The 26,588-nt window shown below is 38.6% G+C and overlaps 1 protein-coding gene and 1 non-coding gene across 3 annotated transcripts in view; one reads left to right on the top strand and one right to left on the bottom strand.

Moving 5' to 3' along the window:
• The window catches only part of Peli2 (pellino E3 ubiquitin protein ligase family member 2), a 174,884-nt gene that overhangs the window by 82,712 nt on the left and 65,584 nt on the right, over positions 1–26,588 (top strand). The window lies entirely within an intron of this gene.
• On the bottom strand, positions 9,848–9,951 carry LOC143395974 (U6 spliceosomal RNA). The gene has a single exon (XR_013090879.2). It is a non-coding gene; the product is annotated as a U6 spliceosomal RNA (small nuclear RNA).

Here is a 26,588-nt window from a genome sequence, read left to right as displayed (position 1 = left end):
AGTTGAAAGATGTTTTTTTTGTAGTTTTGAGGTTTTTCAAGATAAAATGTTGGGGAAAAGTATAATGCCAGCATAAAATAAATCAATCAAAGGTTTAGAAAATAAAAGGGAAACTATCTCTTAGAATGTAGAACAGAAAAACAAAGTAAGGAAATTAAGAAAGAAAATTAAAAATTAGAGGATCAATCTAGGAAGTCTAGCATTTGGTTAGTACAAACTTATAGCAAAGTGGGAAGAAAAGAGTTAATAAAGAATAATAGAATGAAATATCTCAGAACCAATTAAATGAATCTCCAGATTTAACTCTCACACTAAGAGCCCAACAGAGAAACTGAAGAAAAGAGCCACATCAAGGCATATAATTGGGAAATTCAGAATACCAGAGATAAAGAGTCCTAATAGCCTCCAGAGAGAAACTCATCACATATAAAGGACCAGGAATTAGAAAGTCTTCTCACCAGCAACACTGTGAAGCAGTGTTTTCAAAATTGTGAATAAAAATTATTCCCAGCCTAAGATTCTGTTGCTTGCCAAATTTCCAGTCAAGTATGAGGATAGAATGAGGGCATCTTCAAATATGAGATGTGAAAATGTAACTGCTCTGTACCCTGTCTCATGAAGTTACTAGAAGGTAGACTGTCTAAATGAGGGAAGAGGGAATTCATGGGATCCAGGAAACATTCTACACAAGGGAGAAACAAAGGATGTCCTGGGATGACAAGGGAATCCCAGGATAGCAGCCGGGGAGCAGACCTAGAGAACAGTCTGTCCAGGTTAAAGCATTAGACTCAAGTTTTATTTGGAAGTGGGAATATCAAAAGCAAAAACAAAAATGCAACCAATGGATTATCTAATGCATATAACTGTATTGACAGAGATTTGTACTTTTATAGGAGAGTTGGGGTTCGTTAGTCATTGATAACAAATAAGCAGATCAAAATTAAAACTACAGGTAAAAGAAAAAGTTGAGGAAGGGAAACTTTGTCATAGGTCACTGCAGGGTTTGGCTTTGAACAATGTTAGTGTGGTCACAATAATATCAAAATTAATATTGATTTAACTAAAAACTGTACTATAACTCTGTTGGAAGAATAAAAAGAAATATGTGCATATATATATATGTGTGTGTGTGTGTGTGTGTGTGTGTGTGTGTGTGTGTGTGTGTATTGATGAGAGAGGGGTGTATCAGGAATAAGAACAAAAGAGATCATGTGATTATTGTCTGAATTTGAAAAATATGCTGTTTAGAATTACAAAAGTAATTAACCAAACAGCCCCAAGAGTTGAATAGAATTAACTTTTTGGAAGCCTAGGGAGAAGCGCATTTCATAGGCAGGGCTAAACTTAAGAAGGGAGGCAGGAGACAAGCCCATGGGGTAGCTTAGGGCAGTTACCAGGCGGGGGCGGGGTCAATGCCAGATTACAGAGAACAAAATGAAAAAAGAGCAAGGATTGAAGGAATGTGAGGACTATTTTCCCTAAGAAGCTTGGTGATTTGATGATAAAGGGAAGGATTTGGGTGATGGCAGTGTGTTTTTAGGATGGAGGGAGCACAGATGTGCTGAGATGAAGTTGGTAAACCTGTGGTAGAGAGAGGAACTGAAGTAACAGGAGAGGGGCTCAGAGTGAGCAGCATTGATCATGAGTAGGAAGATGCCAGAAAGGAGCATAGGTTTATTTATTTTGTTGGCTTTCTATCAGTTTTCTGAGTGACAAGTATGTACCTTGTATGTGTTAATTTTTAAAGTCTCATTATAAAGCTTGTCCTAATGTCACTGATATAATTCCCCAAAACTCACAGATCTCAAGCTGGGTTCCACAGGGAAGTATACTGTTAAGTTAATTGTGATACAGGGCTAGAAGATGTATCTTGTTTTCCCATCTTGAAGGGATGGGAGTCTGCAACTTTGAGGGAAAGAGGGTGGTTGGAGAGGGTGGGGAGAGAACCAGAAGGCGATGGACCCTGTGCTGTGACTTTTACAGGTGCCATGGTGCATTTGGGACAAGAAATGATGCTCTTCTTTCTCTTGATCCAGTTTTGGATGTTGGTGGTATTCCACAGTTGGATTAGTTTGGTTTGGAGAATATTGTTTTACAGTATCTACAAATGATGTGATAATAAGCATGTGCCATTGCTCTGGTATACTATCCTTACTTTTAGTTTTTCTTCCTCTCCTAGACTTTGCCATGAGCAAGACCAGTGGGGAGAATTTTATCAAGTGGTTTCTTTATTCTCTTGGTAGGAAGAGGGTGTGGGACCTGTTTGTCCCACAGAGAACTAAGTTACTTCTCAATGACAGGGGCAGCCCTGAAAGGGCCTGGAGGACATAAGCAGCTCAAGGACTTCCAGAATTTTAACAATAGATACTCTTCCATTTTGGGTGGAATATTAAATGTTCATTTGATATTCATGCATAAGATATACATTGTACAGCACAAAAGAAGCATTTTGAAGTTCTGTGACTAGTAGGGAAAGGAGACACGTGCCTTGAATGCCACAGGGAGGTGTTCTTTTAGACTTCTGGGGCAAGATGCCAGGGAGAGAAAGTCTAAGAGAGCTCTTTTCCTCCGGATGAGGAGGTGACTGCGTGGGTTTGTGCTATCCAGATCATCCTGTTTTGTTTTTTTTTTTGAACTTAGAGATGCTGGACATTTTAGTAACTGTTTCACTTAAGCCTGTGTTTTTGAATTAATGGACATAATTGCTTAGTAATTTGAGAATAGATTTCAGTAATTTAAATATTAGTGTTTTACCTAGCTTCAAGATGCTGACATATGTCATTCATGAATCACACATTGTAATTATGTGCATAACATTCTCACCTGGTAATGTAGATGACAGTGAGACAGCTCTTTATCAGTCTTGACTCCCAGTCCTTGGGATTACTTTCTGTTCTATCTTTAGAAGTGTATTTCTCTCTAGGAAACACTGCATCTTACAGGCTAAGTCCTGTTCATGAGCACAAGGAGCTTTGGGGAGAAGGTGTTTAAAAGTGGATGCCCTTTTGTACTGTTGATAGTAAAACACAGCTCATTGGAAAACCAGCTGAAGGGAAATGTGGCTGATTGTATTGTAGGCAAACGTACTTCGGAGTTCTTTTTATGTGCTTTTCAGTTTCCCCAGTAGGCAAGTAGAAGGAAATAATCCTTATTTTCTAGCTTTATGACTTATTTCTAGCTTTGTAGAAACATCATTAGTTCATGAATCAAGTCTAAAAGAGGTGACCAGAAATAAAATAACTTCAGTCAGTAGTTGAAATTTTGTATTTGATGTTAAACTGTAATAAATTTTCAATTGAACTCTACATTTTGGTAGCAAAACACATGAATTAAGGAGCATGTTATTTTCAAAATTAACTAGGTCTTAAGAAAAAAATCCAAGTCTTGCAATATAGCCTAGTTTTGCAGATAAATTTTTAATTAAACTCACTGTTGCTTAATGATGCCTGTCCAGTTTCGTCACTATCACCAGTGGTACAGTATTTAGGTACCTAATGCCTGTGGTCATCAGTAGGTAACCTAAAACACATAGTGTGACCACAAAATAATGACACTGTTGGGGCTTATAAAAATTGTGAAGTTTTATGTTGTCACATATCACATTATGATGCTGCGAAATTTTATGAATTACATTGTAGCTATGGCTGTAATTTAATTTTTATGTGGGAATGTGTGCCAGTACTGCTCAGGAATTTGCTTAGTCTGGTTTATATTTTTCAGAGATGTCATCTCTGGGCTTTCAAGGTGGCAATTAATTTTGCTTCATTCTTTAATCAACATTATAGAAAGGCAAAACTAAAAGCCATATGATGATGCATTTTCTTTTTATGTGACTATGAAATGATTAATCTTTTATTTGGTTTAGATTTCACTGTAAGTGTATGAGTTCTTGAGTGGGGGTAGGGTGGAGCTTGTCAAGGTCATTTGCACTTGTGGGGTTGTAGCATTATTTGTTAAGGCTCTTTGCTGTTTCATTTTCTACTTTCTAAGCCAGTTGTGGAGTTCCACTATGCCCAGTCTTGTTCTCTAGCATCATTTCCCAGTTCATAATAAAGGCGAATTAAACTACTTGTTCAGCAGAGTGTAGGCTAGTATTGTTGAGTGTTCAGGCTGCACTGTTATTTTGTAAAATACACATACACCTTCCCAACAAATCATAAGCTATTTTGTGCTGCAAACATAGTCTCTCCTAAAAGCAGATATTTCACATAATTCACATCATTTTTGTCAAATTACAATTCTTAGTTGTAGTGACTGAGTTTTATACATTTGATGATAGTTTTTCTGTGTACACTGGTAGGTGGTTTGTTATATACCAGTTGTAATTGTATTCATTGACAAGAAAGGAACAAAACTCTGTAGTCAGAGGCTGTGTTTGGAGCTCCATTGCTATCGAGATTCATGTCATCAGGACTCAGTTTTCTGGCTCCTGAAAAAGCTGATTCAGTTTCTTCACTTACCCAGCAGAAAATTGGCTCTTTGCCAGGAGCTGTTGACAGTTATTGCTTCTCTTTAGGCTGATTAGCATGCAAGGTTACAGTGTCTTTAAGAATAATTTTGCTTCCCTATATAATAATTTAAGAATTTAATCATTTCCAAACATGTTCTAAATTATTCAGCCCTTTGTCAGCATCTCAATTCAGATCTAGAAGTTTTTTTCATTTTTCTTGTTTTTTAAGTTCCCCTTGGTTGTAGTATGTTAAATACATTAAGGAAAGTGTTTCCAAATAGGTTGTTGTTTCTAACAATAGAGTTTCTTACATTTCTTAGGTGTATTATAGTTATATATACACATCTCCTTTGAGGGTGATGTCGGTCCTCTGAGTTAGAAACATCAGTGACGTGTCCCCCCTTCTGTTGACAGAGGGTGGACTGGGTCCTAGAGCATAAGGGATCGTCCAGAGTCATGTAGCTCCCCAAGCATTGCAGGGGGTCTGCAGGCCAGACCTTCTTCCCTGTCACCTTCAAGCAGGCCCACCCAGGCTTTCCATCTTTGTAGAGAGAAATTGGCATTGGAATCAGCTAGAAAAAGGAAAGAATGAAAATGTCCTGTTGAATATCACAAGGTGTTGCAGTGACAGTTGACCTCACAGATGAGATGGGTCAGTTATGCTGTTATGGTAGGAGGAGGGCTCCTCTGAGGCCGGCACCCTGTTTGGCCAGGGGTCCACCCTCTGTCACTTTCTGTGGCGCTCTCTGACGGCTGGGGAAGGCTCACTGCATCAGGAAGTCTTTCACATGTGCCGCATTAGAGGTTTCTATTAGACAAACGTTCAAGACCCTTTTTTTCTGCTCTATCCTGGAAATTTTATTACAAAGAAAGACAAAAAAGCCAATGATATAAAAAGGCAATTGGTTTATCATTTTCTAATCTCTGGGTTTTTAATGTATTGACAGGCACTCTGTTCATATTCTCTGTGTCATTTTTCTCTCAATTTTGGTCTAATGTGGCATTATTCTTTTTGTTAGACTTGCCTTTCCCTCTGCCTGCTTCTTACCAGTGTCATCCTACTCATCTCTCTGCTCTTTTATTTATCAAACATCTTTTTTGTATTCAAAAACTCCTGCTCAGCTAATAAGAGCTACTTTTTATGAAGCATCATTCCCTAGTTAAGCACCCTGCCGAGTACTTTTCAGACAGGATCTCATGCAGTTCCTCCAAGCATCTTCTCAGCTGGGTGTGCTAACGTCCCAACTCATATGAAAGGAAATCAAGGTACGATGAAGAAACCTGATCAGTGTTACAACCCGGATTTGAACCATGTCTGACTCCACAGGCAGTGATTTAACAAATGAACAGACTCGTTGTCTTCTTGTCTTCTTCCTTGGCCAGATTACATAGCCATGCTTTGCCATTATTTTCTGGAACATCTCCTTTCAGAGAATCTAATCTTAGGAATTTTTTGTTTGTTTTGTTGTTGTTGTTGCTCCCAGCTTCTGCACTTTTCCTGGAAGTAGTCTGGTGTTTATAATATAAGCCAAAAGTTTCATTTTCTTCTATGTATACCTATATAGTCCTAGAGTAGATAAATGGTTCCAGGTGGATCTCCTGGTAATAAAAATGATTGGTGCTGAAGCTAACATTTTCTGCTTCTTTAATTGTTGTCTGTTTTTTAAAATATTTATTATTTAGTTTTAGTTGGACACAATGTCTTTATTTTTATATGGTGCTGAGAATCTAACCCAGTGCCTCACACATGCTAGGCGAGCGTACTACCACTTGAGCCACATCCCAGCCCTTGTTGTCTGTTTTGACACAGCTAAATACTGTATAGCCAGTGGTGTAGTCAAAAATGTACATGTTAATATTTTGTGCCACATTTTAAGATTAATTTCTTGCTGCCTACTCTTATACCTCCCAAAATATTTCCTTTATTTCCCCCAAGAGATGGAAATTTTATTCCTCTTTATCTTTGTGGGCAATACATTAAGAAAATCATATCTTTTGCTTAAGACCTTTGTGTGTTTGCACAAAGCAGAGAGAGAGAGAGAGAGAGAGAGAGAGAGATATCGAGATCGAGCAAGATTAATTTTGCCCAGATTATGCTACTAAGAAAATGCTATGTGTGTGGTGCACACTCTGGTTTATAGACACAGAAAAGTTGGTCAGAGCTAAATTTGTTGGGAGTTTAGTTCTCAAAGATGGTTGAAAACTTAGCTATGGGATGTTGGGCACATACCAGAACTTCAAGTAATGTCCCTGTGCTGCTTTTGTCTAGGTTTTAAAAGATGCCTAGTCCTTTCACTTTCATGGGCCTGAATGAATGCCTTGTGTTTTCCCTTCACTCCTCTTTTTCTAATAGTAAGCAGAGTTGTTGGAAATGAACACATTCAAGTAAAAGCCATTATAGAGTATTCTTGTCACTTCATTCTGTATAAATTTTTTAAAAATTAATATTAATTTACCTAAAGCTAAAGCTTGTCTTCAACTCTGAGCACTCCAGGTGTCTTTAACTGACCAGGTCCCCTCCTTCTTACCATCCTGTCTTTTCCCGGTGATGGCCAGAGGCTCTGTTTGACCCCAAACACTCAGCTTTCATAGGCCCGACTCTGTCTCCAGCATCCTCTGCTTCCATCTGGAGAGGCTCTGACAGTGTCTGCAAGAAGTCAGCTATGGCTTTGGAGCTACAGTCACTCCTAAAAGGCCTCCTTAGTCCCACCCAGGACACACTTGTTCTTGTTAATAGTCCATTCTAAACTGACTGGTAATTCCCTCCCATTTCTGTCATCAACTTAAAAGCTAAAAATTTTGATGGGGAAATGATACGTTTCTTGGTAAACTGAAAAGTGGCATGACACACATTCCTTCTAGTTGGCTCCAGACATTTGTTTATTTTCACATTTATAATTTGCCCTGATGCACAAAGGACTTGAGGCCACTGCCATCCTTACAGAGAATCCCTTGTTACATCTTTAATGGATTCGGCCTCCTTAAAGGAGCTCGGGATTGAAAAAAAAACTCCTGCAACAGAACAGATAATTTAAGTGTTCTGCTAACACTTTTTATTGCTTTATTAATGCTTGCCATGGGAGTCATTGGAAGCAGTGCATGTGAACAGGAAGCTAACAGCAGACACTAAGAATTGTGCTGTCTCACAGATGTGTGTCTTATCTGCAGACTGCAGACACTGAGCTCCAGCTTGTTCCTCACTTCTCTCTTCATAAGGCTCTGAACAAGAGGCGCACAGCAAACGTGTCCCTGCTGTTGATGCCTGTGACAGAGTACCATCACCAGCACTAGGGTGACTACAGTGGGCCATGCCGTGGGAATAACTGTTTAACTCTCTGCAGCTTTAAAATCAGATTGATTTCATTCGGGCAAAGGCACATCGGCAGGGGTGTATTTTACTGTTTGACACACAGATGACAATCTAGCTGGAAGCTAGTATTTTGGAAGAAAATACTGAAAAGAAAATGATGGTTATGAGACAACATAGTTATAAGACACAGCGTGTATCTATATTTTTCTTGTGAGAAAAGTCAAATTTTCACCCTGGAAAAACACCCAGAAACCAAGCAGTTGCATCCCTGTGTTTTGGCATTTATATAACAGTTTGTATAAAAGAAAAACACAGTAAAAAGTCATTCCAACACTGCGTGCTAATTTGCCAGAGCCACGAGATGAAACAATCAGCACATTTGCACTTTTGTGTTGAATATGTGAGGAGTGTGACAGTACAAAGGGAAAAATAGGAGAAACTTGTCCTGCCATTGAGGAGGACAGGGCTGTGGCATAGCTTTGCTCCAAGTTGCTCCATAACCAGTGTCCAGAGAGGCACCACCAGGAGAGGAGAGAATAAAGGAGGCGCTCAGGAATGTGGAGAATGGCTAGGACAAGGCAGCAGGCACAAAATGGGCCATCTTTGGTGACTAAAATCCAAATCACACAATAACTTCCAGAAAATAAAAGCAGTTGCACAATTCAAGTTAATATGCATATCACACTTACTCAAGAGTTTTCATAAGCACACGATTCTGTCCATCCAATAGCACTATGCAGGCGAGGCATACAGCCCCAGTTTATAAACCAGTTGCAGTCAGGCCCTGTGAAATGCTGGAACAAGGACAGCTGCAACCTACTTGAGACAAAGTCCCCCCTCAATACTATCCATGCTTTCCGGAAAGCTAAGGTGAAGTTCCGTAGTCCACACCTGAGAATGGGAATATCTGATGCTGAAAAGAACAAACGTCATGTGAGGTGCTTAATTTAGGCATTTGAAAAGGAGAAGAAAGGCCTGCCTAGGGAGAATTTGGGCCTAGGGAGCGCTGCTTAGTCCTAGAGACAAAGGGAACAGCAGCAGCTGGCTAAAGAATGAAGGAGCAAGTAGAAGCAGGCCCACCAGTGAAGGTCCCATAGAACGTGGAGAAGGAGTTCCATGCTTCAACTGTGGGCACTTGTAGTACTAGAGACAGATTCCAAGGATTTGCCTGTCAGCTGTGGAAGCTAACAACTTGGGAATAGACACACACTTTTCTCCCCCAAATCTCTATTTAACCTAGTGCTCAGGATTAATCACCTCATTTTATAAAACAAACTATAGAAACTTCTATTTGCCAGATTCTAAATTAGGAATGAGTACCTTCTCTAAAATATCTTTGCAGCCAAGACAAGTTCTTTTACAACTTGAGGAGCCAGGCTGAACACAGCCCCTGGGTGCCATATATACTATTTAGCAGAGCCATCTGTCCTTTTTTGTGTGTAGATGCACAAAGGGAAACCTTATTGGTGCAAACCTTGAGTTTTATAAATAGTTGATGGTGAGAAATATTCAGATTTTCTTTTAACCTTCTTTTGAGTGTTTCTATCCTTCCTTGAGACCAATCACTCAGGTCCTTTTATATGGAAGACGAATAACAACTCTCAGCTGTTAGAACTGTGATGAACTTAGCATACACATCCTGATGATGTGGGGGCAGCCATGGGAAGAGCTCCGTCAAGGTTAGTTTCCTGCCTTATGCCTTTCCCAAAGAATGCAGAGCAAGATGTAGTCGACTTGAGTACAGTTATTTTGCATTAAAGTATATTTCCTCTATGCATAGTGGCCTTAGGCTGCTATTCATTTTTAGTTTCAGATTGCTATTTAATAGTTTCTTCACCTTATTAATTCTTTTCAAAATGTACTGAGCTCCTGCTATGTTATGCTTGAAGTTTTTTCTATCTCACCTCACTTAATCTTCATAGCAAGATGTCCTTTTCATTGACCTGCACATGTGTAGCTTAATTCAATACATTTTGCATCTGTGATCCATTTTTTTCAAATTGCAGAAGTCATGTTGCTGGATGTGGATCACTCTGTCCATGGGACAAGATACTAATGTAATAGTGTGCCTTAAAATGGCAATTAAAAAAAATAGGGAATGCTTCACAAATTTGCGTGTCATTCTTGTTTAGGGGCCATGCTAATCTTCTCTGTATCATTTCAGTTTTAGTATATGTGCTGAAGAGAGCAAAACAAGTTTTTTTTTTTTAAAAAAAATCAAAGGCAATTTGAAAAGTATTTGTTTTGTCGGGAAGAGCTGCCTTTTTAGTCCACATGATTGCATAAGAGGGTATAAAGCAGAGCTAACTGTAGTCCATACAAATTAGAAAATGATGCCCTCTCTGGGAAGATACTATCCTAAGGCACAAGACTTGTGCATGGTGGTGCTTTTGCACAAAATGGACCAACAAAGGCTTCTCTTTAGGTGGGTAGACACAGCCTGAAGCCATAGTGTGTGGCTCGGAGAGCTGACAGCAGGATGGCTATAAGCTTCTTGTGCACTTTGTGCATTGCACAGCCTGGCCCAACTACATTATGGCTGAGGTGTGTGTGTGTGTGTGTGTGTGTGTGATGCACACATGGAATGTTTGATGGGAGATGGAGGTGTTGATGGTGAATGGGAGAGAATGAATGTCAGTAAGGGGGAACAGGTACAGGACAAAACAATAGATCAGCAACTGGTAAGTAATCAAAGAAATTTCATAGAATTAGAAGGGGAAAGAGAGAGCCTATAGCTGATTCTTGCTCAGGGCATGCAAGGCAGTTTGAAGCCTGTGGCCAAAAACTCAATGGAAAAAAACCAGCAAGTCATGCTACTTTTACCACCACCACTGTCACTGTCAAGGCAATCTTTGTTAACCCTGACTCCCTCTCCTGGTGCTAATTTCTCCAACTGCGGCATTTTAATGCCAAGCTTGTTTTTAGGGAGATGATGGAGAAATGGTGTGAAGTGCTCTAGAGCCTGGATGCCCTCCCCTTGATTCACACCGGGAGATCTCCAGAACAAACAGACCCTGCAGCCCTGTTCTTCAGCATGTTAGTGGTGAACGCTGTCCCCTGGCCTCTGAGGAGCAGCCTGCTGTCTACTCCCATATTACTCTGCTTCCTATAGACAGCAGATGTGCAGAGAAAGGCTAAAATGATGCGTCTGTGCAGTCATAATAATAGGAAAGCCAACTACGGAACCAGAAGTGAATGGAGTGTGCAGAGAGGAAGATCTATTTGTTAAAAGCCTGTTTAAAAATGGGGTAATATCTATTTTCCTTCCTTTCACACTAGAAAATATTTGATCACTTATTATTAACTTCATTAAGAATTAGATACAGATTTGAATGCCATGCTTAGTAACTTTCAAAAGTTGCAGAAGGGTAAAAGAAACCACAGTAGGTTTTTGTACATTTTTTTTACTCTAATCATTTACTGTAATTATACAAGGATTGAAATCTGCTAAAATTCTAGAAGGAGGTTAATTTACCAGTTCGTGTTATATAATACTTGTTTTCCTCCATCCCCATACCCATATGGCAAATATAAATATATGAGGATGCCAGAAGTAGTGGTGAAAGTCTATAATCCCAGCAACTTGGGAGGCTTAGAGGGTTTCAAGTTCAAGGCCAGCCTCAGCAAGCTAGTAAGACCCTCAGTAACTTGGCAAGATTCTGTCTCAAAATAATAAATAAGAAGGGCTGTAGATTGTAGCTCAGTGGTAAAGCACCCCTGTGTTCAATTACGTGTGTGGGGGGGTGTGAATGAGATATAATGTATATACATAGGGAAAGGTAGAGATCAATCTACTTTAGATTGTATTTTTGAGAGCTGATGATTTCATAGTTGCAGAATAATGGAACAGTATAAATTGATCTTATTTGGAAATATAGACAAACGTGGCTTTTAAAAGGAGCCTGATGAATGTGTATATGTACTTTAAAAAAATATCTTTTAGATATTGATGGACCTTTATTTTATTCATTTATTTATATGTGGTGCTGAGAATTGAACCCAGTGCCTCACACATGCTAGGCAAGCGCTGTACCACTGAGCCACAGCCACAGCCCCTTTTAAAAGTACTTTTGAAAGTTCTGGTTTAGAAATCACAGTGGGCTCATATGTATCCAGAATAATACCTGGATTGCTTTTGATGTTCATTTGAATGCTCTGATTTCATTTAAAGGACCTTTTCAATCACAGCAATACTTGCTTCAGTAAAATGTTTTTTGCCGCCCCCAAACAGGCATGGGCAGCTGAACTAAGGTCGCTTATGTGAATTTGCAGGGACGCAAAATAAAACAAACAATTTACCTTTACACAAGCTTCAGGATGGCTTCCCCGGCTTTCAGCCTCAGGCTCCCCAAAAGGGAGAGCAAGAGAAAGGGGAGAGAGAGAGAGAAAGGAGAGGGGGGCGGGGTGAAAGGGAGGGAGGGAGGAGGGAGGGAGGAAGGGGGGAGGGAACAAACACGTTTGGAAGTTAGCTTTTATTGGGAGGACACTGTTCTTAGGAAGTTCTACCCATAAAAGGGAAGAAAGGGTAGGACTACAAGGGAACAGGTGAGTGTAACTCAACCCTAGGGTTACACCCCTTGCTATCCCAGTGGGTCACTGCCCAAGCCACAATGAATGCAGTGGTTGGTCAGAGCCTGATGCATCAGGACTGGAAGGTGTGGTCATTTAGTGTGGCTCCCCACAGATTTTATGTTGCTTGCAAATGTAAAGGCTTATGATTTAGACCCAAGGAAAAGGAGATTCTGGCATTCATTTACTACCTCTGTCCCAAATCTTATATCCCACTTAATAGTGACTATGACCTAGTATGATCTGCACAGTTAATAAGTTGTAATCTTTTAACTTGGAAAGTCCACTATGATTTTTGCCTGCTGGTGGCTTTTTAAAAAGTCATTAATGGCTTACTGTGAAACCTAGCTAGTAAAATTGTTGCTCTTGAGAACAGGGTCATCTGTTCAAAGTTCAATAGAGATAAAACTCTTAGCACAATATAATATGTTTTGAATCTTTCCCTTCTATTAAATACTGAACTTACAGACAAGTTCTGCCCACTGTAGTTTGTCAGAATTTTGTTTTCATTATTAACTCATAAAAGCAATTCATACCTTAAGTAATATATTTTATGTGTAATTATTTCACTTCTCTGTGTATTCAGGAGGGAGGTGTTTTGTACATTTGTGCAGGTTGTGTTACATTTTAGCAAGGAAATCTTTTCTTCATTGGACTTGGGAGACTCATAAAGATGTCAACATGTAAAGTATGGTTAAATCTGAATGCAAAAACGTGGACCCATACCCATACCTGCCTTCTCCGTGTCTCCTTGTGCTCTGTATGCAATACTGTCATAGTTCAGAAAGTTCATAGCCTCTCTGCTGTATAATTGCTGATTCACCAGTTGTTTCTCCCAGAATGCTCTGCCTGCTTTGAAAGTCTTGGTATGTGAAGATAACTGTGCACCTTTAGTGTGTGTATTCCCAGAGCCTACTGAAATGCTGGGTGCTTAGCACATGGAGAGTAAATAAATAGAGGTGAGCACATACTGATAGAATCAGTATTTAGTACGGATGACCAGTGAGAATGGAGGTCTGTTCCTGAGAAATGGAGAAAGGAAAAGTCTGGTCCAGGAAGTCCCAGTATTGTTGTTATAACATATTGCAAAGGCAATTAAACTGTTTTGCTGAGTTGCTAAACTCTCCATGTAATAATAATACCTCATTCATTGTTGTGGTCATCTTAGGTAACATGAGCCGTCTCCTTGTAGTTATTTAAGGGAAATATAACTTTATTAATCTTCATTTCAAGATGGATCTAAAGTTAAAGACTTTCTGTAAGACATGTGTAAGACTGGCTGTATTTTAAAAGTTATCTAAGGAGACCACTCATACCAGCCTGCTTAGGACCAGGCTCTCAGTAGGCCCAGTTCACCCTTCCAGCAGACTACATGGGAGGTCAAACCTGGTGGTCCAGATCCACCCACACCAGCCTTTGCAGGTCCCAGGTGCATAGCAGGCCTGGTCTACCCCTCCCTCAGCAGGGCAGACACCTCCCAGAGCCAGCCTAGTTTCTGGAGTGGGACCGCCCCTTCCCACCCGAAAACTACTGCGGGAGGTCAAGCCCATAGGCCTCTATCTACTCCAACTTGCACAGGACCCAGATCCAGAATGCAATAGCATTCATTGAGGGACACCAGCAGGGTCTGGAAGCCCAACATCAAGGTGAGGTACAAACAGTCTGCATGGGTATTACAAGAATATAGGGAAGAAACTGTAATATTTCAGATCCACACTGCAAGAAAGAAAGACACATAGACAACATGAAAAAATAAGGGAGTCCCCAAACTAATGAGGACACTATAATAACAGAACCCAATGACAGCGAAGTTGATGAAATGTCAGAGAAGGAGTTCAGAAGGTTCATAATTAAAATAATCTGTGAATTAAAGAATGACCTAAATGAACAACAGACAAAAATTGATCACTCCAACAGTGAGATAAGAGAGAGCAAATACAGGTAACAAAAGATTACTTCAAGAGAGAAAGACTCTGGGGGGGAAAAAAAAAACAGAAATCCTTGAAATGAAGGATACAATAAGTTAAAAAACTCAGTAGAAAGAATAACCAACAGCCTTGAAGATGGCGGCGAATAGAGTGCATCACCCCCGTGTACTGCGTCACTGTGCAGATGAATAACGAGTTAGAACAGCCAAAAGCTATCTTGTTAGGAATTTCCAGCAAAATTGGGGTGCACCGAAACCTAGAGGAAGGATTTACATCGCCCGAGGTTTGGTTACTGGGGCTCAACCGCGAGTAATCCGTGCACCCGGAGATTCAGGATGTTTGATCGGCCGTCCGCCCTGCTGCTAGAGACTACGGCACGCCGGGAAACGGCGTGCCAGCAACACAGAGGAACAGTGCTGCAGATTCTGTGGGGTCTTGCCTGCTGGGCCCTCACTGTGCTCCAAGCTGAGTTCTGGGTTTGAGACGGGGGAAGGAAGCGGTCCAGTTCTGTCCTCCACACCGGCAGCCCACCGAGGAAGCCAGCGGCCACCATCTTGGAGAGCTGACGTCACCATTGCCAGTTTTGGACAGATTGCAGCACGCTCAACGATAGAACAGGTGTGTGTCATTTAGACCATCTCCATACAGCGGGGAAATCGCATAAAATCTCTCCCCGGCTTTCTGGGGGTGTGATTAACAGAGTGAACGTGAATAGAGGCGTGGGGAAAGGTAAAGGCACCTGACCTCCAACTCCGCCCCCCCACCAGCCGCAAAAACAAAACCTGTCTCGCCAGCTCTCGGAGGAGGGGCTAGCGGAGGGAATCAAAACAATAGGGGCCGGTTCCCAATAGCCGCGCTACACATCCAGTAAACTGCAGGCCCAGAGTGTAGCTTGAACTGCCGAGAGGTATCACACTGGGAAAGGCCTGGCTGGCAGTTGAGAAGCGAGGTGACTAGAGACCAGGAATAAACCTAAGCTAACAGGTTTTGAGAGACACTGGGGGGGAGAGGGCGACCTCATACGGAATGTTTCCTACAGCCTGAGGGCAAAATCTTGGCCTGGAAGGCACAGCACCACCTACTGGAAGCGAAGAAAACAGAAGCCTAACAGTGTCCCCCCCTTTTTTTTCTTTCTTTTTTAAAATTTTTAAATTTTTAAATTTTTTTAATTGTAGTTTTTATTTTACTGCATTTTATTATTATTATTTTTTTATCATTTCTTTTTCTTTTCTATTCTTTTCTTTTTCTTTCCTCTCTCCCTCTCTCTTTCTTGGTTTGCTTTCTTACCTTTTCCCCATCTTTCCTCTTAAACATGACCACCCAGATTACGTAATGCAAATAGGTGAATACTACGAATCGGTCTATAGTCCGCCTAAGCCCTTAACTACCCCCAAGTACTCCTGTCTATTCTTTTGTTAATATCCGCCTGCATTTGAGCAACCCCCAAAGAAGCTAACATATACTAACCTCCATACCATCAAATCGCCCGACCTCAACATAAAATCCTAAGTTCAAACCTCAATTCTATACATGCCATCAAAATCTGTAGGCCTTTAATGAAACTAATGAATTTACCTTAAATCACAATTAAATCCAACATCTCTAAACATTGTCTCCCAACACAAAGGAGCAATATTGGAACTATAAAAACGAAAACAAATTTAAAGGAGAAAACAGAAACACAGCAAACAGAGTTGGAAAGTAACGTGAGCACCATGAAAAAACAAGGGAAAAAAGGATTACAAACAATGCAGGACAACTTAAATTCACAGGAGAACCTAGAGGCATCAGAAAAATGGACAGAGAAAGAACTCAAGGCATACCTAATTCAGATGGAACGGAATCTTAGAGAAGACTTTAGACAGCAAGTCCAAACAATGAAAGTATACTTTGAGAACGAATTACATAAGCAAATTCAAATGGCAAAGAATGAGCTCTACCAGGAGATAGAGATTTAACAGTAATCCTAGAAATGCAGGAAACCATAAACCAAATTAAAAACTCAAACGAGAATATTACAAATAGACTAGATCAAATAGAAGTCAGAACATCAGATAATGAAGACAAAGTTTATCAACTTGAAAAGAATATAGTCAGCACAGAGAGGATCATAAGAAATCACGAGCAATCCATCCAAGAGAGATGGGATGTCATAAAAAAACCAAACTTGAGAGTCATTGGGATAGAAGAAGATGTAGAGGTTCAAACCAAAGGAATAAACAATCTATTGAATGAAATAATCTTAGAAAACTCTCCAGATATGAAAGATGGAATGGATTGCCAAATCCTAGAAGCCTACGGGACCCCAAACATACAAAACCGTAATAGACCAACTCCAAGACACATAATTATGAAGATATCCAACATACAGAACAAGGAGAGAATATTAAAAGCTACGAGAGAAAGGAGGCAGATTACTTCAGGGGTAAACCAATTAGGTTAACAGCTAATTTTTCGTCACAGACGTTGAAAGCGAGAAGATCCTGGAACAACGTATTTCAAACGCTGAAAAATAATGGATTCCAACCAAGAATACTGTATCCAGCAAAATTAAGCTTCAGATTTGACAATGAAATTAAAATATTTCTCGCTAAACAAAAGTTAAAAGAATTCGCAGCCAGAAAACCAGCACTGCAAGGCATTTTGAGGAAAACACTACAAGAAGAGGAATGAAAAACAGCACCCAAAACCAACAGTGGGAGGTAACTCAGTAAAGGGAAGAAAAAAAAATAACCAAAAAGTAAAAACTAGCCAAACTAAAATAAGGAAATAAATAAGCATGACTGGAAGTACAGATCATATATCAATAGTAACCTTAAACGTTAATGGCTTAAATTCACCAATCAAGAGTCATAGGCTAGTAACCTGGATTAAAACAACAAATCCAACAATATGCTGCCTTCAGGAGACTCAATATGATGGGAAAAGACATACAGAGGCTGAAGGTGAAAGGTTGGGAAAAATCATACCACTCACATGGTCCTCAGAAGCAAGCAGGAGTGGCCATACTCATATCGAATAAAATCAACTTCAAACCTAAGTTAATCAAAAGGTATAAATAAGGACATTATATACTGTTAAAAGGAACCATCCACCAACAAGACATAACAATTATCAATATGTATGCACCAAACAATGGTGCTGCAACGTTCATAAAACAAACTCTCCTCAAGTTCAAGAGTCAAATAGACCACAACACAATAATTATGGGTTACTTCAACACACCACTCTCTCCATTGGACAGATCCTCCAGACAAAAGCTGAATAAAGAAACTATAGAACTCAATAACACAATCAATAACCTAGACTTAACCGACATATATAGAATATATCAACCATCATCAAGTGGATACACATTCTTCTCAGCAGCACATGGATCTTTCTCAAAGACAGACCATATATTATGCCATAGGGCAACTCTTAGTAAATATAAAGGTGTGGAGATAATACCATGCATCTTATCTGATCATAACGGAATGAAACTGGAAATCAATGATGAAAGAAGGAAGGAAAAATCATGCATCACCTGGAAGATGAACAATATGTTACTAAATGATCAATGGGTTACAGAAGACATAAAGGAGGAAATCAAAAAATTCTTAGAGATAAATGAAAATACAGACACAACATATCAGAATCTATGGGACACAATGAAAGCAGTTTTAAGAGGGAAATTCATTGCTTGGAGTTCATTCCTCAAAAAAAGAAAAAACCAACAAATAAATGAACTCACACTTCATCTCAAAACCCTAGAAAAGGAAGAGAAAAACAACAGCAAAGGTACTAGAAGGCAAGAAATAATTAAAATCAGAGCAGAAATCAACAAAATTGAAACAAAAAAAAAACATTGAAAAATTGATAAAAATTGATAAAGTTGGTTCTTCGAAAAAATAAGTAAGATGGACAGACCCTTAGCCATGCTAACGAAGAGAAGAAGAGAGAGAACTCAAATTACTAACATATGGGATGAAAAAGGCAGTATCACAACGAACACTACAGAAATACAGAAGATAATTAGGAATTATTTTGAAATCCTATATTCCAATAAAATAGAAGATAGTGAAGATATCGATAAATTTCTTAAGTCGTATGTTTTGCCCAGATTGAGTCAGGAAGATACACACAATTTAAACAGACCAATAACAAAGGAGGAAATAGAAGAAACCATCAAAAGACTACCAACCAAGAAAAGCCCTGGACCGGATGGATATACAGCGGAGTTTTACAAAACCTTCAAAGAAGAATTAATACCAATACTTCTCAAGTTATTTCAAGAAATAGAAAAAGAAGGAGCTCTTCCAAATTCATTCTATGAGGCCAACATCACCCTGATCCCGAAACCAGACAAAGACACTTTAAAGAAAGAAAACTACAGACCAATATCTCTAATGAACTTAGATGCAAAAATCCTCAATAAAATTCTAGCAAATCGAATACAAAAACACATCAAAAAATTGTGCACCATGATCAAGTAGGATTCATCCCTGGAATGCAAGGCTGGTTCAATATTCGGAAATCAATAAATGTTATTCACCACATCAATAGACTTAAAGATAAGAACCATATGATCGATCTCGATAGATGCAGAAAAGGCATTCGACAAAATATAGCATCCCTTTATGTTCAAAACACTAGAAAAACTAGGGATAACAGGAACATACCTCAACATTGTAAAAGCTATATATGCTAAGCCTCAGGCTAGCATCATCGTGAATGTAGAAAAACTGAAGGCATTCCCTCAAAAAACTGGAACAAGACAGGGATGCCCTCTCTCACACTTCTATTCAATTTAGTTCTCGAAATACTAGCCAGAGCAATTAGACAAAAGAAATTAAAGGCATAAAAATAGGAAAAGAAGAACTTAAATTATTACTATTTGCGAATGATATGATACTATATCTAACAGACCAAAAAGGGTCTACAAAGAAACTACTAGAGCTAATAAATGAATTCAGCAAAGTGGCAGGATATAAAATCAACACGCATAAGTTAAAGGCATTCCTGTATATCAGCGACAAATCTTCTGAAATGGAAATGAGGACAACCACCCCATTCACGATATCCTCAAAAAAAATAAAATACTTGGGAATCAACCTAACAAAAGAGGTGAAAGATTTAAATAATGAAAACTACAGGACCCTAAAGAGAGAAATAGAAGAAGACCTTAGAAGATGGAAAAATATACCTGTTCTTGGATAGGAAGTACTAACATCATCAAAATGGCGATATTACCCAAAGTTCTCCATAGGTTTCATGCAATGCCAATCAAAATCCCAACGACATTTCTTGTAGAAATAGATAAAGCAATCATGAAATTCATACGGAAAAACAAAAGACCCAGAATAGCAAAAGCAATTCTAAGCAGGAAGGTATAGCAATACCAGATTTCAAACTATATTACAGAGCAATAGTAACAAAAACAGCATGGTACTGGTACCAAAACAGGCGGGTGGACCAATGGTACAGAATAGAGGACACAGAGACCAATCCACAAAATTAAAACTATCTTATATTTGATAAAGGGGCTAAAAGCATGCAATGCAGGAAGGATGGCATCTTCAACAAATGGTGCTGGGAAAACTGGAAATCCATATGCAACAAAATGAAACTGAATCCCTTTCTCTCACCATGCACAAAAGTTAACTCAAAATGGATCAAAGAGCTTGATATCAAATCAGAGACTCTGCGCCTGATAGAATTAAAAGTTGGCTCCGATGTACATATTGTGGGGTTGGGCTCCAAATTCTTAATAGGACGCCCATAGCACAAGAGTTAATAACTAGAATCAACAAATGGGACTTACTCAAACTAAAAAGTTTTTTCTCAGCAAGAGAAACAATAAGAGAGGTAAATAGGGAGCCTACATCCTGGGAACAAATCTTTATTCCTCACACTTCAGATAGAGCCCTAATATCCAGAGTATACAAAGAACTCAAAAAATTAAACAATAAGAAAACAAATAACCCAATCAACAAATGGGCCAAGGACCTGAACAGACACTTCTCAGAGGAGGACATACAGTCAATCAACGAGTACATGAAAAAAATGCTCACCATCTCTAGCAGTCAGAGAAATGCAAATCAAAACCACCCTAAGATACCATCTCACTCCAGTAAGATTAGCAGCCATTATGAAGTCAAACAACAACAAGTGCTGGCGAGGATGTGGGGAAAGGGTACTCTCGTACATTGCTGGTGGGACTGCAAATTGGTGCGGCCAATTTGGGAAGCAGTATGGAGATTCCTGGGAAAGCTGGGAATGGAACCACCATTTGACCCAGCTATTGCCCTTCTCGGACTATTCCCTGAAGACCTTAAAAGAGCGTACTATAGGGATACTGCCACATCGATGTTCATAGCAGCACAATTCACAATAGCTAGACTGTGGAACCAACCCAGATACCCTTCAATAGATGAATGGATAAAAAAAAATTGTGGCATTTATACACAATGGAGTATTATTCAGCACTAAAAAATGACAACATCTTGGAATTTGCTGGGAAATGGATGGCATTAGAGCAGATTATGCTAAGTGAAGCTAGCCAATTCCTAAAGAACAAATGCCAAATGTCTTTTTTGATATAATGAGAGCAGCTAAGAACAGAGCAGGGAGGAAGAGCAGGAGGAAAAGATTAACATTGAACAGAGACATGAGGTGGGAGGGAAAGGGAGAGAAAAAGGAAATTGCATGGAAATGGAAGGAGACCCTCATTGTTATGCAAAATTACATATAAGAGGTTGTGAGGGGAAAGAAAAAAAATTAAAAAAAACAAGGGAGAGAATTAAATTACAGTAGATGGGGTAGAGAGAGAAGATGGGAGGGGAGGGGAGGGGAGGGAGGATAGTAGAGGATAGGAAAGGTAGCAGAATACAACAGTTACTAATAGGGAATTATGTAAAAATGTGGATGTGTAACCGATGTGATTCTGCAATCTGTATACGGGGTAAAAATGGGAGTTCATAACCCACTTGAATCTAAAGTATGAAATATGATATGTCAAGAGCTTTGTAATGTTTTGAACAATCAATTAAAAAAAAGAATAACCAATAGACTAGATAACTTGGAAGAAAGAATGTCAGATAATAAAGACAAAGTATACAATCTGGAAAATTAAGTTGATCGCACAGAAAAGATAGTTAGAAACCATGAACATAACATCCAAGAATTATGGAATAGTATCAAAAGACCAAATTTAAATTTATTAGGATAGAGGAAGGCATAGAGTTTCAAACTAAAGGAATGCACAGTCTCTTGAATTAGATAATATCAGAAAACTTCCCAAGCACACACAAATTGGAAAACCAAATACAAGAGGCTTATAGTACACCAAATATACAAAATTACAACAGATCTACACCAAGGCACATGATAATGAAAATGTGTAGCATACAGAATAAAGATAGAATCTTAAAAACCACAAGAGTGAAAAATCAGATCACATATAGGGGGAGATCAATTTATATCTCAGCAGATTTTTCAGCCCAAACCCTCAAAGCCAGGAGATCATGGAGTAACATATACCAAACTCTGAAAGAAAATGGATGCCAGCCAAGAATCTTATATCCAGAAAAACTAAGCTTTAGATTTAATGATGAAATAAAAACCTTCCATGATAAACAAAAATTAAAAGAATTTATAGTTAGAAAGCCTGCACTACAGAACATCCTCAGAAAAATATTCCAAGAAGAGGAAATGAAAAACAATGATGAAAATCAGCATAGGGAGGGATTACACTAAAGGAAATCAGAGGAGAAACCAAGTCACAAAAATGGCTGGGAATGCGAATCATGTCTCAAAAATAACCTGAATGTTAATGGCCTAAACTCACCAATCAAAAGACATAAACTAGCAGATTGGATCAAAAAAAAAAAAAAAAGACTCAACAATATGCTGCCTCCAAGAGACTCATCTCATAGAAAAAGACATCCACAGACTGAAGGTGAAGGGTTGGGAAAAATTATGCCACTCACATGGACTGTGGAAGCAAGCAAGGGTTTCCATCCTCATATCAAATAAAGTAGACATCAAACTAAAGTTAATCAAAAAGGATAAAGATGGACACTACATACTGCTCAAGGGAACCATACACCAACAAGACTTAACAATCATAAAAATCTATGCCCCAAACAGTGGAGCATCTACTTTGATCAAACAAACTATTCACAAGTTCAAGAGTCAAATAGACCACCACACAATAATTTGGGGTGACTTTAACACACCTCCTTCATCACTAGATCTTCCAAACAAAAGCTGAACAAAGAAACTATAGAACTCAATAATACGATCAATAACTTAGACTTAACTGACATATAGAATATTTCATCCTTCAATGAGAGAATGTACTTTCTTCTTAGCAGTACATGGATCCTTCTCTAAAATAGACCATATGCCACAAAGCAACTCATAGCAAATATAGAAAAATAGAAACACTGCCCTGCATTCTATCAGATCATAATGGAATGAAATTAAAAATCGATGATAAAATAAGAAATAAAATCCACTCTAACACCTGGAGATTATATAATATGCTACTGAATGAACAATGGGTTACAGAAGACATCAAGGAGGAGATTAAAAAATTTTTAGAGGTGAATGAGAACACAGATACAACATATTGAAATCTCTGGACACTATGAAAGCAGTTCTAAGAGGAAAGTTTATTTCATGGAGTTCATTCCTTAAAATAAGAAAAAGTCAACAAATAAACGACTTAATATTCCATCTCAAAGACCTAGAAATAGAAGAACAAATCAACACCAAAAGCAGCAGAAGACAGGAAATAATTAAAATCAGAGCTGAAATCAATGAAATTGAAACAAAAGAAACAATTGAAAAATTTGACAGAAGAAAAGGTTGTTTTTTTGAAAAAAAATAAATAAAATTGACAGACCCTTAGCCATGCTAACGAAAAGAAGGAGAAAACTCAAATCACTAACAAAAAGGAAGTATCACAACAGACACTACAGAAATACAGAAGTTAATTAGAAATTATTTTGAAAATTTGTACTCTAATAAAATAGAAAATATTGAAGGCATCGACATATTTCTAGAGTCATATAATTTGCCCAAACTGAATCAGGATGATATACACAATTTAAACAGATCAATTTCAAGTGATGAAATAGCAGAAGCCATCAAAAGTCTACCAATCAAGAAATGCCAGGACCAGATGTATACACAGCCGAGTTCTACAAGACCTTTAAAGAAGAACTAATATCAATATTCTCCAGTTTATTTCAGGAAATAGAAAAAGAGGCATTCTATTAGGCCAACATCACTTTGATTCCAAAACTAGGCAAAGACACATCAATAAAAGAAAACTTCAGACTAATATCTCTAATGAACATAGATGCAAAAATTCTCAATAAAATTCTGGCAAATCAAATATAAAAACATATCAAAAATATCATGCACTGTGATCAAGTGGGATTCATCCCAGGGCTGCAAGGTGGTTCAACATATGGAAATCAGTAAATGTAATTCATCACTCAAAGATAAGAATCATATAATCATCTTAATAGACGCAGAAAAAGCATTTGACAAAATACAGCACCCCTTCATGTTCAAAACACAAGAAAAACTATGGATAACAGGAACATATCGCAACATCATAAAGGCTAAGCCCCAGCTCTACATCATTCTAAATGGAGAAAAACTGAATGCATTCCCTCTAAAAACAGGAATAAGACAGGGATGCCCTCTCTCACCAATTCTATTTAACATAGTTCTTGAAACACTGGCCAGAGCAGTTAGACAGATGAAAGAAATTAAAGGGATACATATGGGAAAAGAAGAACTCAATTGGCACTACTTGCTGATGATAATGTTCTATACCTAGAAGACCCAAAAAGTTCCACCAGAAAACTCCTAGAACTAGTACACGAATTCAGCAAAGTAGCAGGATATAATAACACCCATAAATCAAAGGTATTTCTGTATATCAGTGACAAATCCTCAGAAAGGGAAACGAGGAAAACTACCCCATTTACAATAGCCTTAAGAAAAATAAAATACTTGGGAATCAACTTAATGAAAGAGGTGAAAGATCTATACAGTGAAAACTACAGAACCCTAAAGAAGTCAAAGAAGACCTTAAAAGATGGAAAGATCTTCCTTGCTCTGGGATAGGCAGAATTAATATTATCAAAATGACCATACTTCCAAAAGCACTATACAGATTTAATGCAATTTTGATCAAAATCCCAATGGCATTTCTCATAGAAATAGAAAAAGCAATCATGAAATTCATCTGGAAAAATAAGAGACCCAAAATAGCTAAAGCAATCCTTAGCAGGAAGAGTGAAGCAGGTGGCATCACTATACACCGGACCTTAAACTATACTACAGAGCAATAGTAACAAAAACAGCATGGTATCGACAACAAAACAGGTTGGTAGACCAATGGTACAGAATAGGGGACACAGAGACTAACCCACAAAACTAAAATTATCTTATATTAGAAAAAGGTGCCAAGAACACCTTTGGAGAAAAGATAGCCTCTTCAACAAATGGTGCTAGGAAAACTGGAAATCCATATGCAACAAAATGAGATTCAACCCCTCACCTCTCACCACTCACAAAACTCAACTCAAAATGGATCAAGGACTTAGGACTACAGCCAGAGACCCAGTGTCTAATAGAAGAAAAAATAGGTCCTAATCTCTAACATGTGGGGATTAGGCCTCAACTTCCTTAATAAGATTCCTATAGCACAAGAATTAAAACCAAGAATCAGTAAATGGGATGGACTCAAACTAAAAAATTTCTTCTCAGCAAAAGAAACAATCTGTGAGGTGAATAGAGAGCCCACATCCTGGGAGCAAATTTTTACCCTCACACATCAGAAAGAGCACTAATCTCTAGGATATATGAAGAACTCAAAAAGCTAAGCACCAAAAAACAAATAACCCAATCAATAAATTGGCCAAGGACCTGAATAGACAATTCTCAGAAGAGGATATACAATCAATCAACAAATACATGAAAAAAATGTTTATTTTCACTAGCAGTTACAGAAATGCAAATCAAAACCACTCTAAGATTTCGTCTCACTCCAGTCAGAATGGCAGAGTTGAAGACAAACAACAATAAGTGTTGGTGAGGATGTGAAGAAAAAGGTACACTTTTACATTGGTGGTGGGACTGCAAATTGGTGCAGCCAATATGAAAAGCAGTATGAATATTTCTTGGAAAATTGGGAATTTGACCCGCTATCCCTCTCAGTCTACCATTTGACCCAACTATCCCTCTCCCCAGTCTATTCCCAAAGGACTTAAAAACAGCATACTACAGGGACACAACCACATCAATGTTTATATCAGCACAATTCACAGTAGCTGAACTGTGGAACCAACCTAGATGCCCTCCAATAGATGAATGGATAAAAAGAAATGTGACATTTATACACAATGGAATATTACTCAGCAATAAAAGAGAATGAAATCATGGCATCTGCAGGTGAATGGATGGAGTTAGAGAAGATAATGCTTAGTGAAGTTAGCCAGTCCCCCAAAACCAAATGCCAGATGTTTTCTTTGATATAAGAAGGCTGATTCATAGTGGAATAGGGAGCGGGAGCATGGGAGGAATAGACAAACTCTAGATAGGGCAGAGGGGTTGGAGGGCAAGGGAGGGTCATGGGGTAATTAATGATGGTGGAATGTGATGATCATTGTTATCCAAAATACATGTATGAAGACATGAATTGGTGTATATATACTGTGTATACAACCAGAGATGTGAAAAAGTATGCTCTATATGTGTAATAAGAAATGTAATGCATCCCACAGTCTCATATAAATTTTTTAAAAAAATTTATCTAAGCTGTAGTGTTTACATTATGACCTTGTAAAATACATTTAAGGTATATATGTGTATTCTTAATAGCTAAAATAATGTTAGTTCCTGTGGTCTGCTTTCCAAATTTTTTTGCAGTTCTATGGAATGCACTTATAAAAAGAAGTCTATGTTATTTTATTTTATTTTTTAAAGTACCAGCTAAATGATGGTGGGGGCTCCAGACGCATACATGAAGGTAGTTGTTAGACTGTTGTTAGGACAGAGGGACTGACTGCTCCAAAATTCTAGGCATCTGAGGGCACCACCTGAGCACAGGGTTGTTGAAGACAAACAACAATAAGTGTTGGTGAGGATGTGGGGGAAAAGGTACACTCATACATGGTGGTGGAAGCGCAAATTGGTGCAGCCAGTATGAAAAGCAGTACGGAGATTAGCTACAAGGTTGAGGTTAACTACAAGGACTGACAGTGACCTCAGTGCTGTCAGGGTTAGGGGAGCTAGGAGCCCACATCAGGCTTGTGCACTGCTCTCC

Source organism: Callospermophilus lateralis, chromosome 3, assembly GCF_048772815.1.
Source record: "Callospermophilus lateralis isolate mCalLat2 chromosome 3, mCalLat2.hap1, whole genome shotgun sequence".
NCBI lineage: Eukaryota > Metazoa > Chordata > Mammalia > Rodentia > Sciuridae > Callospermophilus > Callospermophilus lateralis.
The sequence above is the reverse complement of the archived record's forward strand: the minus strand, read 5'-3'. Positions and strand labels throughout refer to the sequence as shown.